This window comes from Sapajus apella, unplaced genomic scaffold (assembly GCF_009761245.1).
Source record: "Sapajus apella isolate SASKATOON/1434 unplaced genomic scaffold, GSC_monkey_1.0 scaffold88, whole genome shotgun sequence".
Taxonomy (NCBI): domain Eukaryota; kingdom Metazoa; phylum Chordata; class Mammalia; order Primates; family Cebidae; genus Sapajus; species Sapajus apella.
The window spans coordinates 7,753,869-7,769,642 of NW_022437028.1; positions in this window are offsets into that span (position 1 = coordinate 7,753,869).

Genomic DNA, 15,774 nt, shown 5'->3' on the forward strand with positions numbered 1-15,774 from the left:
ATAGCTCTCAGATTCGCCCAGCTTGACGTGATCTTATTTTTCAGAGGAAGCAGGCTCTATTCAGCTTCCAGTCACAGCCGGCCTTCTGGAACATTCTTTCTAGCATTTGAAGGCTTCCAAGAGGTGGGAGGGGGTGTCTTTTATGCTGGAACGCTTTGAGTAATCTACCTCATGCCGACATTCTTCTTCGTGAAGGACTGAGCTACCTGACTTTTGACCAGAAACAGATGATTTTACCTCAAAATTACTTTTTAAAAAAGAAGTTGACCTACCACGTATCAAAAAGAGATCATAGTGCACAGAAAAATTACTGCAGACAATTTATAGAGTCAAGAGACCTAAAAAGGCCTCCATTTCTGCTACTACACCTTGAGAAAATTACCCAACCTCTTTGATCATGTTTTGCCAATTAAAAAAATGAGAAACTGAGGCCAGGTGAGGTGGCTCACGCCTGTAATCCCACACTTTGGGAAGCTGAGGCTGGTGGATCACCTGAGGTCGGGAGTTTTAGACCAGTCTGACCAACATGGAGAAACCCATCTCCACTAAAAATACAAAATTAGCCAGGCATGGTGGCGCATGCCTGTAATCCCAGCCACTCGGAAGGCTGAGGCAGAAGAATCGCTTGAACCTGGGAGGCAGAAGTTGCGATGAGCCGAGATCGAGCCATTGCACTCCAGCCTGGGCAACAAGAGGGAAACTCTGTCTCCAAAAAAAAAAAAAAAAACAAGTGAGCAACTGAATTGAAGATCTTAAATCACTGGCTGGGTGTGGTGGCTCACACCTGTAATCCCAGCACTTTGGGAGGCCGAAGCAGGAGGATCTCTTGAAGTCAGGAGTTCAAGACCATGCTGGGCAACATAGTGAGACCCTCATCTGTACTAAAAATATAAAAAATACAACAATGAGCTGGGTGTGGTAGCACAAGCCTGTAATCCCAGCTACTTGGGAGGCTGAGGCAGGAGAATCATTTGAACCCAGGAGGCAGAGTTTGCAGTGAGCCGAGATCACAGCACTGCACTCCAGCCTGGGTGACAGAGCAAGACTTTGCCTCAAAAACAATCCAAACTAACACAAAAAAACAGTGCAAAATTGGCTAAACGTGGTGACTCACGCCTGTAATCCCAGCACTTTGGGAGGCTGAGGTGGGCAGATCTGTTGAGCCCAGGAGCTTGACGCCAGCCGAGGCAACATAGTGAGACCTCCTCTCTACAAAAATATCAAGAAAATTAGCTGGGTATGGTGGCACGTGCCTGTAGTTCCAGGTACTTGGAAGGCTGAGGTGGGAGGATCACTTGAGCCCAGAAGGTGGAGGCTGCAATGAGCCATGCTCGCACCACTGCACTCTAGCCTGGGCGACCTCAAAAACAAAACAATGCAAAATTGGCCCGGTGTGGTGGCTTATGCCTGCGGTCCCAGCACTTAGTGAGGCCGAGGTGCAAGGATCACTTGAGAGCAGGCTAGGCGACACAGACTCCGTCTCTATTTTTAAAATTTTTTAATTTTTTTATTTTTTTGAGATGGAGTTTCGCTCTTGTTACCCAGGCTGGAGTGCAATGGCGCGATCTCGGCTCACCGCAACCTCCGCCTCCCGGGTTCAGGCAATTCTCCTGCCTCAGCCTCCTGAGTCGCTGGGATTACAGGCACGCGCCACCATGCCCAGCTAATTTTTTGTATTTTTAGTAGAGACGGGGTTTCACCATGTTGACCAGGATGATCTCGATCTCTTGACCTCTTGATCCACCCGCCTCGGCCTCCCAAAGTGCTGGGATTACAGGCTTGAGCCACCGTGCCCGGCAGTATTTTTAAAATTTAATTTTTTTTTTAATTTTTTCTGTGACAGGGTCTCACTCTGTCACCTAGACTGGAGTGCAGTGAGACAATCTCAGCTCACTGCAACCTCCACCTGCCCAGGCTTAAGTGATTCTCCCACCTAAGCCTCCCAAGTAGCCGGGACTACAGGTGCATGCCACCTTGCCTGGCTGATTTTAAAATTTTTTGTAGAGATGGATTTTCACCATGTTGCCCAGGCTGGTCTCGAACTCCTGATTTCAAGCAACTCAAGTGATCCTCCTGCCTCAGCCTTCCAAAGTGCTGGAATTACAGGCATGAGCCACTGTGCCCAGCCTAAACTTTTTAAATAATAATTTTAAAAATTCCAATGGCCAGGTGAGGTGTCACACGCCTGTAAAAGGTTGAAGCAGGAGAATAGCTTGAACCTGGGAGGTGAAGGTTGCAGTGAGCCGAGATCATGCCACTTGTACTCCAGCCTGGGTGACAGTGCAAGACTCCATCTCAAAAAAAAAAAAAAAAAAAAAAAAGGAGAGCTTGGATTGAAACCTCTTCCATCTTCTTCACATTCCCTGAGGCCCTTTTCTAATATGAAGTATCAGATGATGAATGAGGCTCAATCGTCACTGAAAACTTCCCCATGTTTCTTTGCACTTATAAGACTTTTTCTCCAGTAGGGATTTTCTGATAAGGAGAAAGGATTGAACTACCTCCAAGCAATGCCCTGCATGCTTTGCACAAAGACAGTAATCACAGCTCATCACATCCTCAACCTCCTGGGCTAAAGTGATCCTCCCGCCTCAGCCTCCTGAGTAGGTGGGACTATAGGCACTTGCCCCCACACTCGGCTATTTTTTTTTTTTTTTTTAGAAACAGTCTCACTATGTTGCCCAGCTGGTCTCGAGCTCCTGGGCTAAAGTGATCCTCCCACCTCAGCCTCTCAAAGTGCTGAGGTTGCAGGCGTGAGACACCTTGCCCAGCCTCTCTTTTTTATTTTGTTCTGTTTTGTTTTGAGACAGAGTCTTACTCTATTGCCCAGGCTGAAGTGCAGTGGTGCAATTTTGGCTCACTGCAACCTCTGCCTCCCAGGTTCAAGTGATTCTCATGACTCAGCCTCCCGAGTAGCTGCAGTTACAGGCGTGCACCACCATACCCAGCTAATTTTCATATTTTTTGTAGAGACAGGGTTTCACCAGGTTGGCCAGGCCGGTTTTTAACTCCTAGCCTCAAGTGATCTGCCTGCCTCGGCCTCCCAAAGTGTTGGGATCACAGGCATGAGCCACTGAACCTGGTTTTGTTTTGCTCTAAGGGAAGAGGTCTCGCTCTGTTGCTCAGGGGTCCTGGAAATCCGAGGCTCAAGTGATCTTCCTTCCTCAGCCTTGGAGTAGCTGGGACTACAGGCATACACCAATTCCTCCCGCTTTGAATAAATTTTACATTTTTTTTTTTTTTGAGATGGAGTCTTGCTCTGTTGCCCAGGCTAGAGTGCAGTAGCACAATCTCCACTCATCACAACCTCTGCCTCCTGGGTTCAAGGGATTCTCCTGCCTCAGCCTCCCAAGTAGCTGGGATTACAGGTGCACACCACCATCCCTGGCTAATTTTTGTGTTTTTAGTAGTGAGGGGTTTCACCATGTTGGCCAGGCTGGTCTCGAACTCCTGACCTCATGATCCGCCCACCTCAGCCTCCCAAAGTGCTGGGATTACAGGCATGAGCCACTGCGCCCGGCCAGCTTTACACTTTTCCAGAATGCATTCCCGTCTGCGCTATGCTAGTGCAGCGCTGATTGAAAGCCTCCAACAGTTACGACACTCACAGGGCCTCTCTCTCTTGATATTTGTGAGTATCAATACAGTATGATGAGATTTGTCTTTGATAGCAACTTTACTCCAGAGTAAACAGAAAATATTTGTGTGTTGAATATAAAATGATGTAACGACATGTGAAAATAGTTTTGAGTTTTCTGGTTAACAGATATGCTTATCATGTTTATTCTTGTGATGACGATAAGTTGATCTTACTGAAGACTGATTTCTTTCTCCTGCCTCAGGCTCCAGAGTAGCTGGGATTACACGCATGTGCCATCACGCCTAATTTTTGTTTTGTTTTGTTTTGTTTTGTTATTTTTTTATTTTTTTTATTTTTATTTTTTTTTGAGACGGAGTTTCGCTCTTGTTACCCAGGCTGGAGTGCAATGGCACGATCTCGGCTCACCGCAACCTCTGCCTCCTGGGTGCAGGCAATTCTCCTGCCTCAGCCTCCTTCGTAGCTGGGATTACAGGCATGTGCCACCATGCCCAGCTAATTTTTTGTATTTTTTTAGTAGAGACAGGGTTTCACCATGTTGACCAGGATGGTCTCGATCTCTTGACCTTGTGATCCACCCGCCTCGGCCTCCCAAAGTGCTGGGATTACAGGCTTGAGCCACCATGCCTGGCCTCGTTTTGTTTTGTTTGTTTTGAGATGGAATTTCGCTCTTGCCCAGGCGGTAGTGCAATGGCATGATCTTGGTTCACTGAAACCACCGTCTCCCAGGTTCAAATGATTCTTCTGCCTCAGCCTCCCGAGTAGCTGGGATTACAGGCACGTGCCATCATGCCTGACTAATTTTGTATTTTTAGTAGATTTCTCCATGTTGCTCAGGCTGGTCTCGACTTCCTGACCTCAGGTGATCCCCCTAAACTCAGCCTCCCAAAATGCTGGCATTACAGGCGTAAGCCACCTTGACCAGCCACCTTCTCCTTCTTCTTGAGAAAGAGTCTTGCTCTGTCACCCAGGCTGAGTGCAGTGGTGCAATCATAGCTCACTGCAGCCTGAAACTCCCTGGCTCATAAAAATCTTCCCACCTCAGCCTTTGGAGTAGCTGGAACTACAGGTGCACCCCACCACGACTGGCCAATTCTTATTTATTTATTTAGAGACAGTTTCACTCTTGTTGCCCAGGCTAGAGTGCAATGGCATGATCCCAGCTCACTGCAACCTCTGCCTCCTGGGTTCAAGCGATTCTCCTGCCTCAGCCACCCAAGTACCCAGGATTATAGGCATGTGCCACCACGCCCAGCTAATTTTTGTATTTTTAGTAGAAACAGGGTTTCTCCATGTTAGTCATGGCTGGCCTCGAACTCCTGACCTCAGTTGATCCACCCGCCTAGGCCTCCCAAAGCACTGGGATTACAGGCATGAGCCACCATGCCCAGCCCCGATTCTTTAATATTTTGTAGCGACAGTTTCACTATGTTACCCAGGCTGCAGATCTGTCTCTTGATGATAACTAGTCAAGGTTTCCTTCGTGATTACCTTAAAACAACTAATGTGAGGTGTCTTAGATACTCCAGCTTCAAGCTAGGATTATATGGAGGAAAAATTTGAGGAGACCAGTGAAAGGTTCTAGAATAGCTGTAGAGGAGGGACTTGGGGGTAGTAGTGTGGTTGAAAGGGGGTGAAGCTGTGTCTGCACAGTAAGCATTCAGATTTCGGTAAGACCATAATCTAATTACCTGGGGTGGTTTTGGGAAGGGAAAGCTAATGAGGATGACGGGGAGCTAAATCCTCCTAAACCATTTCTATCGCAGCCACAGCTCTGCATCATTGCAGTGATAAATTAAATTCTGAGGCACAGTGGCTCACACCTGGAATCCCAGCACTTTGGGAAGCCAAGGCAGAAAGATTGCTTGAACCTGGGAGGTGGACGCTGCAGTGAGCTGTGATCGGGCCACTGTACTCCAGCCTGGTCAAGAGAGCAAGACCCTGTCTCAAAAAAGAAAAAAGGAAGAAAAGAAAGGGCATGGTGGTGGCTCGCCTCTTCACACCTGTAATCCCAGTACTTCAGGAGGCCAAGGGGGGTGGATCACTTGAGGTCAGGAGTTCAAGACCAGCCTAGCCAACATGGTGAAACCCTATCTCTATTAAAAATACAGAAAATTAGCCTGGCATGGTGGTGGGTGCCTGTAATCTCAGTTACTCGGGAGGCTGATGCCGGAGAATCGCTTGAGCCCTGGAGGTGGAGATTGCAGTGAGCCGAGATCGTGCCACTGCATCCATCCTGGGCGACAGAACAAGTCTCTGTTTCAAAAAAAAAAATTAAATTCTGGTTTGGATGCAAAATCTTCAAGAACATTTGCTTTCTGTTTGTCATTATAAAATGAAAGTGAGGAATGATTGGCTTAATATTCCCAGTAGCTTTAGACATTAAAAAACTATGCATAGAGCCATTAAGTACATTGGTGAATCATCAAATATAACAATTGTTACTGTTACCTTTTAGAACTTGGGGTGGAGGTAAAGTGGGAATGATGTCCTTAGCTGACTGAGTCAACTCCAGACTCATTTTCTACTAATAATTTGCACATATTGGATAAGTATTTCCTAAATGAATGAGTGAATGAATGAAGGAATACATATGGACACATAGCTTAACAAAAAGGGAGCATGCTGGCCGGACCTGGTGGCTCTCGCCTGTAATCCCAGCACTTTGGGAGGCTGAGGCGGACAGATGACTTAAGGTCAGGAGTTCGAGACCAGCATGGCCAACGTAGGGAAACCCCGTCTCTACTAAAAATACAAAAATTAGCCAGGCATGGTGACGGGCACCTGTAATCCCAACTAGTCAGGAGGCTGAGGCAGGAGGATCACTTGAACCTGGGAGGCAGAGGTTGCAGTGAGCCGAGGTCACACCAGTGCACTCCAGCCTGGAAGATAGATGGAGACTCTGTCCCAAAAAAAAAAAAAAGAAAGAAAGAAAATAAAAGGCAGCATGCCAATACCTATTTGGTCTTCGTGTTTTCTTTTTTTTTTTCTTGAGACGGTCTCACTATGTTGCCCATGCTGGAATGTGGTGGCACGATTTCTGTTCATGCCAGTCATGAACTCCTGGGCTCCAGCAATGCCCCCATCTCAGCCTCCGGAGTAGCTGGGACTATAGGCATGCACCACCGTGTCTGGCTAACTTTCGTAATTTTTTATAGAGACGGGGTTTCCCTATGTTGCCCAGTGTGGAAAGCAGAAAAGTTCCTTTTTAAAGTTTCCTTTCTTGTTAAAGAATAAGTGTGCTAATAACTTTGTTAAGCCCTATCCTGTGTAGCCGTGAGACATGCCATGCTTACAGGCACGTAGTACATTCTGTGTCCTTTGTACCGTAACCAAGACATCTGTGCTGGACGTGCTCACAGGCATGTCCCAGCTCTCCACTGCTTTTACCTGTTTAGAAAAGTTTTCAGTTATTAGCCAGTTGGGTTTTAGTTTAGATTGTGAGGTCTGGCTCCAGCCAACGGAGATCAGACACAGCAGTAAGGACGACCCCAAATGCATAAGGGACGAACGTGTCTGTTTTCCTTTGTTCATTGCGCTCTCATGCAAGGTGGCTAGTGAGAGTAACTTTCCTACAGTTTAGGAAGTAAAAATTGCATTGCTGAAAAATCCTTTGTCTCAGTGCTAATTTTTCTTTGTGGCACCAAGCATCTACTTCCAACAGCCAGGCTGGTCTCAAACTCCTAGCCTCAAGTGCTATTCTTGCCTTGGCCTCCCAAAGTGCTGGGATTACAGGCAGGAGCCACCGTGCTCGACCTAGAATACTTGATTCTTTTCTTTCATTCTATATCATTATTTAAAGCCACAATTTAGATGATGCTCTGTGGTCTGGAATGGAAATTTATTCATTGGAAAAATATGATCTGCATTGCAATACAATCCTCAGGAACGCACTGCAGCCAAAAGGAAGAGACTTACGTCCTTTCTTTGTTTTTGTTTTTTTGGTTTTTTTGAGACAGAGTCTTACTCTGTTGCCTAAGATGGAGTGCAGTTGCGCAATCTCAGCTCACTGCAGCCTCTGCCTCCTGGATTCAAGTGATTCTTGTGCCTCAGCTTTCCCAATGGCTGGGACTACAGGTGTGCACCATCATGCTTGGCTAATTTTTCTATTCTTAGTAGAGACAAGGTTTTACCATGTTGGCCAGGCTGATCTTGGATTCCTCTCCAGCTCCTAACCTCAAGTGATCTGGCTGCCTACAGGCATGAGTTGCCATGCCTGGCCATGTGCTTTCAATTAAACAAGCTTTTCTGTAACTTTTATTGTATTCCTTTCTTGCCAAATTTTTGGCCAAGTGGGCTATTCACTGTTATCTGTATACTTATAATACCTAATATCTCCCTAAGAATGGGCCTGGGGACCCAGCTACTCGAGAGGCTCAGGCAAGAGGATCACTTGAGGCCAGGAGTTGCAGGCTGCAGTGAGCTATGATTGTGCCATTTCCCTCCAGCCTGGGAGACAGAGTGAGACTCTGTCTTGAAAAAAAAAGAAAAGCCAAATATTCTAAAAGTGGTCTCCAGGTTCTGTACAGTTATGTGAAAGCGTGCTCCTTGTCTGTTAACTGTTATTTCCCAAGGACTGCAGGCCAAAGACCTGGGTTTCAGTGAGCTTATCTCTATGCAAAATTTATTTATTTATTTATTTATTTTTATTTTTATTTTTGAGATGGAGTCTTGGTCTGTCGCCAGACTGCAATGCAGTGGCAAGATCTTGGCTCATTGCAACCTCCCAGGTTCAAGCGATTCTCCTACCTCAGCCTCCCTAGTAGCTGGGATTACAAGCACGTGCCACTATGCTCAGCTAATGTTTTATGTTTTTAGTAGAGACGGGGTTTCGCCATGTTGGCCAAGCTGGTCTTAAACTCCTGACCTAGTGATTCACCCACCTTCGCCTCCCAAAGTGCTGGGATTGCAGGCATGAGCCACCGTGCCTGGCATATATATATATATATATATATATATAAAATAATTATTTTTTTTTAAATATTAACTATGGACAAGAAAATGTAAGAGAAGCTTGGAAGGCAGTATGGATATAAAAGCCCAAGGATTTGCTGTGCAGCTCTTCAAGACTGGAGTGAACTGATCTCTTCCTTTTTTTTTTTTTGAGATGGAGTCTTGCTCTGTCACCCACTCTGGAGTCCAATGGTGCAATCTCAGCTCACTGCAACCTCTGCCTCCTGGGCTGAAGCGATTCTCCTGCCTCAGCCTCCCGAGTAGCTGGGATTACAAGCACATGCCACCACGCCCAGCTAATTTTTGTATTTTCAGTAGAGATGGAGTTTCGCCATGTCGCCCAGGCTGGTCTTGAACTCTTGACCTCACCCACCTAGTTCTCCCACAATGCTGCGATTACAAGCGTGAGCCACCGTGCCAGGCCCCTAACATCTTTCAACTGAGCATTAGATTGATCCAGAAATGAAGTAGCATTCTGAGAAAAGCAAAGAAAAGAACTCAGGGAGGCAGGGCACAGTGGCCCACATCTCTAATCCCAGCACTTTGGGAGGCCGAGGCAGCAGAATCACTTGAGGTCAGGAGTTTGAGACCAGCCTGGCCAACATGGGAATCCCCATCTTCACTAAAAATACAAAAATTAGCCGGGCGTGGTGGTGCACACCTGTAGTCTCAGCTACTCGGGAGGCTGAGGCAGGAGAATTGCTTGAACTTGGGAGGTGGAGGTTGCAGTGAGGCGGATCACGCCACTGTACTCCAGCCTGGGCTACAAGAGCGAAACTCCGTCTCAAAAAAAGAAAAAAAGAAGAAGGCACTTAGGGACTGCAAACATTAAGAGGGTACTTTAAGTTCCTATGTAAGCAGCTTGCATGCAGTGCAGTAAATGGAGGTTTGAGACGCCAGTCACAGTGAAGACTCCGGAAGACAAAGAGACAGCTGGAAGGAGAGTTGTGTGGTGCTAGTCATATTCGCCTAAAGCAAAGACTTTTTGGGGCCGTTGTTTCACCACTTATTGGAGTCACAAGTCACTTTAATAATCTGACAGCCAGGTGCAGTGGCTCACTCCTGTAACCCCAGCACTTTGGGAGGCCAAGGTGGGAGGATTCCATAATGCCAGGAGTTTGAGAGCAGCCTGTGTAACACAGTGAGACCCTATCTCTACAAAAATTAGAAAGAAAAATAAAATCAGTTGGGTGTGGTGGCATGCACCTGTGGTCCCAGATACTCAGGAGGCTGAGGCAGGAGGATCCCCTGAGCCCAGTAGTTCAAGGCTGCAGTTAGTTATGACTGTGCTACTGTACTCTGGCCTGGGTGACTGAGTGGGACCTAGTCTCTAAAAAACAAACAAAAAAGAATCTGACGACAGTGATGCTTGCACTGAGGGCCCTGACTTCACAACAGTGCAGTATGTGTCAACGTAGCAAACCTGCAACTGTATCCCATAAATACATGCACATTAGCAGGAAAAAAATAAGATGACAACTTTTTTTTAACCCATGGGTACATTTTATTTGTATCCTATAACTATTTTAATCAGTTATTTTTTTATTTTGATCAGTTCTATTTTATTTAATTAATTGATTTATTTTTTGAGATGAAGTCTCGCTCTGTCTCCCAGGCTGGAGTGCAGTAGCGCGATCTTGGCTCACTGCAATCTCCACCTCCCAGGTTCAAGCGATTCTCCTGTCTCAGCCTCCTGAGTAGGTAGGATTACAGGCGCGTGCCACTACGCCCGGCTAATTTTTCAACAAATTGGTCAGGCTGGTCTCAAACTCCTGACTTTGTGATCCGCCCACCTCGGCCTACCAAAGTGTTGGGATTACAGGCGTGAGCCACCGTGCCCGGCCGATCAGTTCCTTTTTAAAACTTTTAGGTTCAGGGGTACATGTACATGTTTGTTATATAGGTAAACTCGTGCTAAGGGACTTTGTGATACAGATGGTTTCGTCATCCAGGTCCTAAACCTAGTACTCAGATAACTTCTGGAAAAAAAAATCAGATGAAAACAATGGACATTCTCCTTAACCTCCAGGTGGCGCGGCGCCACGCCACGCCCCCTTCCGCGGAGCCGAGTCGCTTATTGGCCAGTGGGGTCCCCGCGCCCCGCCCCCTTCCGCGGAGCCGAGTCGCTTATTGGCCAGTGGGGTCCCCGCGCCCCGCCCCGGACTTCGCTCGGCCCCGCCTCCCCGCCTAGGGCGGCTACTGCGCAGACGCTTCGCGCGTTGCTGAGACGCGTCGCGCGTTGCTCAGAGTCCTCCTGCCCACCGAGCCACCTTCCTAGAGTAGCCCCAGAAGAAGCGCTTTCTCCTCCCTCTCGCTCTCTCTCCGTAGCCGACGAAACTGCCACCCGGAAGTTCAGACGCCCGGAGGTTCTGAGCAACCTGTTCAGAGCTGCTACCATTGCTTTTGCATTCACCCAAGAAATGATTCCTCAGTTCCTGTCCTTTTTCAGAGAGGTGAAGGAGGGACAGCTTGTGTACACCTAAAGGACGGTAGGACCGGATGATAAGCGCTGTTTTCCAAGGTACAGGATGCGGTGCCTCGGAGGAGCCGCAGGGGCTGGAGCTCGCATAGAGGGGGAACCGTCCCCGGGCCTCACCGAGGCTAAAAGTAGACACACCCAGTGTCTAGTGGTTGAGGATCTTCTGTTGGCCGAGGCTGGCACGTAGAAGGAGCGCTCCGAGCAGGAGATAAGTCGCTGTCGTGAAGACAGCGGCGTGTGCAGGGTGCGTGGGTGTCTGGAGATGAAGCTGGAAAGGTGAGCAGGGGCGAGCCTGGAGGGCTTCGTGTGAGTGATAAGAAATTTAAACAGGATCCTGAGTAGGCTAGGCGGCATTTTAGGGGTTTTGTTTTTGTTTTTTGTAAGATGGAGCTCTGTCTCCCAGGCTGGAGTGCAGTGGCGCAATCTAGGCTCACTGCAGCCTCCACCTTCCGGGTTCAAGCGATTCTCCTGTCTCAGCCTCCTTAGTAGGTGGGATTACAGGTGCCCGCCACCAAGCCTGGCAAATTTTTGTATTTTTGGTCGAGACGGGGTTTCACCATGTTGGCTAGGCTAGTCTTGAACTCCTGACCTCCAATGATCCTCCCGCCTCGGCTTCCCAAAGTGTTGGGATTACAGGCGTGAGTCACCGCGCCCGGCCTAGGCGTTTTTTTTATCTGGACATATTAGCTTGGATTTACCCTTCGAAATACACCAGGGAACCAGGTCGAGTTGAGGAGGAAAAGTCTGCAGCCCATTTGGCGATGGTGACAGAATCGAGGCGGGAATAGCGCGACATGTGTTTTTAGGTGAGCAGTCTTTTGTGTCTTCCATTGATGTGTAACTCTCATGAGAGCAAGGATTATTACCTCTTCAGCTCATTTCTCTTACCCAGCACCTAGAGGAGCGACTGGCCTGGCCCATGGTAGGTTTCTTTTTATAAGATTTTTATGTATTTATGTTTTAAGTTAAGAGTCGGGGTCTTGCTATGTTGCCCAGGCTGGGCTCACACTTACGGGCTCAAGCGATCCTCCCATCTCTGCCTCCCAAATGTAGTAGGTTCTTAATAAATGTTTTGATGGGTGAATGAATGGATAGTTGATAGGACTTTCTAACTGGATAGCAGATGGAACTGGAAAGTAGAGGAGACATTACTGGAAATTGAAAGAACGCAAATATGGAATCCTGTTCAGTTGTGTTTGCTGAACCCTTCTCCTGCAAAAGGCTGAAGAGGGGAAGTCCAAAATAGGCCCCAGCTGCTGGTGTACCCAGGGGAGGGGCCCAGAGCCCAGAGTCTTTCCATAAACATCAGTTCTAGGTTTTAGTCTCAGCAACCTAAAATGTCTGCTTCCTTTCTGCCCACCCACCTGTCTGAATTTGAGAAGTAGATACTTCTTTGTTTTGCTTTGAATATTACCATCCACAGGCAAACAATCCATATGACTGTGACTTTAAGGCTGTATGTTATTTCATTATATTAATGTATTACCATTTAATAAAACCATTCCGTGGCATTTTTGTTTACCTTCACAGATAATGCAGGAATGAATGAATATCTTCATGTCTTCCTTTTCTTTCATTTTCTCCCCCTTTCATTGAGTATTTTCCCAGAGGAGTAATTTTTTTTTTTTTTTTTGAGACAGAGTCTCGCTCTGTCACCTAGGCTGGAGTGTGCAGTGATGTGATCTCGGCTCACTCCAGCCTCTGCCTCCCGGGTTCAAGTGATTCTCCTGCCTCAGCCTTCTGAGTAGCTGGGACTACAGGCATGTTCCACCTCGCCTGACTAATTTTTGTATTTTTAGTAGAGACGGGGTTTCACCGTGTTGGCTAGGCTGGTCTTGAACTCCTGACCTCAACTGATCCACTTCAGCCTCCCAAAGTGCTGGGATTATAGGAGTGAGCTACTGAGTTAAAGGATTTTTATGGAAGCTTGATCACATAGACATGATCAGTTATTAATTCAATCTCCAGCTCCTCTCTCTTACCCAAAGAATGAGGGAGCAGGCTAAAAGTTCAAGCTTAGAGTCTAAGCTTCAAATCCTGGCTTGGTCTTTCTGGTGACCAGCCCTGATCCTGATGCTGTCCAGGAGTCCACTGAGAATTACCTCATTAGAACAAAAGGTGCTCCTGTCACTCAGGAAGTTACAAGGGATTTCGGAGTTCTGCGAAAGATACTCTTATTGGCTGAACGCAGTGGCTCATGCCTGAAATCCCAGCACTTTGGGAGGCCAAGGCAGGGAGATCACTTGAGCTCAGGAGTTCCAGACCAGCCTGGGCAATATGGCAAAACCCTGTCTCTACAAAAAAAAAACACAAAAATTGGCCCGACGCGGTGGCTCAGGCCTGTAATCACAGCACTTTGAGAGGCTGAAACACATGGATTACCTGAGGTCAGGAGTTCCAGACCACCTAACATGGAGAAACCCTGTCTACTAAAAATACAAAATTACCCCGGCATGGTGGCGCATGCCTATAATCCCAGCTACTCGGGAGGCTGAGGCAGGAGAATCACTTGAACTCAGGAAGCGGAGGTGGCAGTGAGCTGAGATCATGCCATTGCACTCCAGCCTGGGCAACAAGAGCGAAACTCCGTCTCAGGAAAAAAAAAAAAAAAAAAAAATTAGCCAGGTGTGGTAGTATGTGCCTGTGGTCCCAGCTACTTTGGAGGCCAAAGTGGGAGAATCACGTGAACCTGGGAGGTTGAGGTGCAGTGAGCCAAAATCACGCTGCTGCACTCAAACCTGGGGTCAGGGTGAGCCTCTGTCTCAAAAAAAAAAAAAAAAAAAAAAAAAAAAGATGCTCTGATTACTCCCATCACTCAGGAAATTACAAGGATTTTAGGGCCTTTGTATTGGGAATCAGGACAGAGATCAAGTATATATTTCTTATTATGTCACAGTGCTTTTGTTTAGCTTTTTCCATTTTCCCCATGAAAATGTAAACTCCATAACAGCTTACATTGTGCCAGGCTACTATTTGTAGGCAACTAACTGGGTACCTACTATGTGCTGGGCCATAGTAGGTACCCAGTTAGTTGCCTATTTGTAGGCCTATGGCCCAGCACATAGTAGGTACTCAGTTAGTTGCCTACAAACAGTAGCCTGGCACATACTAGGAGCTCAATTAGTATTTCTTGAATGCATTAAATTACGAGTGAATGAATGAGCCAGATAAGCAGTGGCTGAAGGGACAGGTGTTCCAAACAGAGAGGACTGCCTGTGCCGCAGGGCTGTGGCCACTGGAGGCTTGAGAGCTGATGGAAGGCCTGCAGGGCTGGTGTGCATGCCCAGAGAGGTAGTGAAAGATGAGGAAGAGAACTAACCATGACTAGACCCTAACACACTTTCAAGGCTTGTTTGTTCTCAGGGCAGTAAGAAGGCATGAAAGGGTTTGATGTAAATTGAGAATTGCATCTTTTTTTTTTTTTTTTTTTTTGAGATGAAGTTTCTCTTTGTCGCCCAGGCTGGAGTGCAGTGGCATGATCTCAGCTCACTGTAACCTCCGCCTCCCAGGTTCAAGCCATTCTTCTGCCTCAGCCTCCCCAGTAGCTGGGATCACAGGCACCCACCACCATGCCCAGCTAATTTTTGTATTTTTAGTAGAGATGGGGTTTCATCATGTTGGCCACACTAGTCTCGAACTCCTGACCTCAGGTGATCCACCTGCCTCAGCCGCCCAAAGTGCTGAGATTACAGGTGTAAGCTACCGCACCCCGCCCTAGTGTCCATCTTTTTATCCTCTGTGCTCACCCCAAGGCCCAGCCAAAATTAGGTGCTCTGTACATCTCTGAATGGACATGAGGTTTTCTCCTTCAGGTTTATGCTAATGGGCATCAAGGAGCCAGTTCCCCAACGTGGGGATCCTCTCAAGGCTTACAGAGCTCACTGTATCAGTCATTTCAACCATCCAGGCCAAATAGGGAAGAATAACTCTTGCCTTTCTAACTCACGATACTATCATGAGAAGAAAAATAATGGAGGCTTGGCCATGCACAGTGGCTCATGCCTGTAATCTTAGCACTTTGGGAGGTCGAGGAAGGCGGATCATCTGAGGTCAAGTTTGAGACCAGCCTAGCTAACATGGTGAAACCCCATCTCTACTAAAAATACAAAACATAGCCAGGCGTGGTAACAGGCGCCTGTAATCCCAGCTACTCGGGAGCCTGAGGCAAAAGAACTGCTTGAACCCAGAAGGTGGAGGTTGCAATGAGCCAAGATCGTGCCATTGCACTCCAGCCTGGGTGGCAGAGTGAGACAGCATCTCAAAAAAAAAAAAAAGGATTTGAAAGTTTTTACCTACCTGGTCCCCTATCTGCACAGAAACAAGCCAGAGGTGTCCGAACCTTTCTCCTCCGACAAGGTCCTCTGTCGTCCAAGCTGGAGTGAGTGCAGTGGCGTGATAACTCACTGCAGCCTTGGAACTCCTGGGCTGAAGCGATCCACCTGCCTCCGCCACCCCAGTAGCTGGGAGTACAGGTGCAGGCCACCACACCGGTTAATTTTTTTAAAAAATTTGTAGAGATGGGGTCTCTCTATGTTGCCCAGGCTGGTCTTGAACTCCTGGCCTCTAGCGATCTTCCCGCCGCGGCCTCCCAAGGCGTTGAGGTTACAGGCGAGAGCCACGCGCCCGGCCCCGGGTTCTGGTTAAGATTTTGTTGTAGATGGTGAAAAGTCACGTGGCCTCCAAGGTCCTATATTTCTGCGGGGTGTCAGCTTGGCACCTAATGTGATGTGATCTCCGGCCGGCT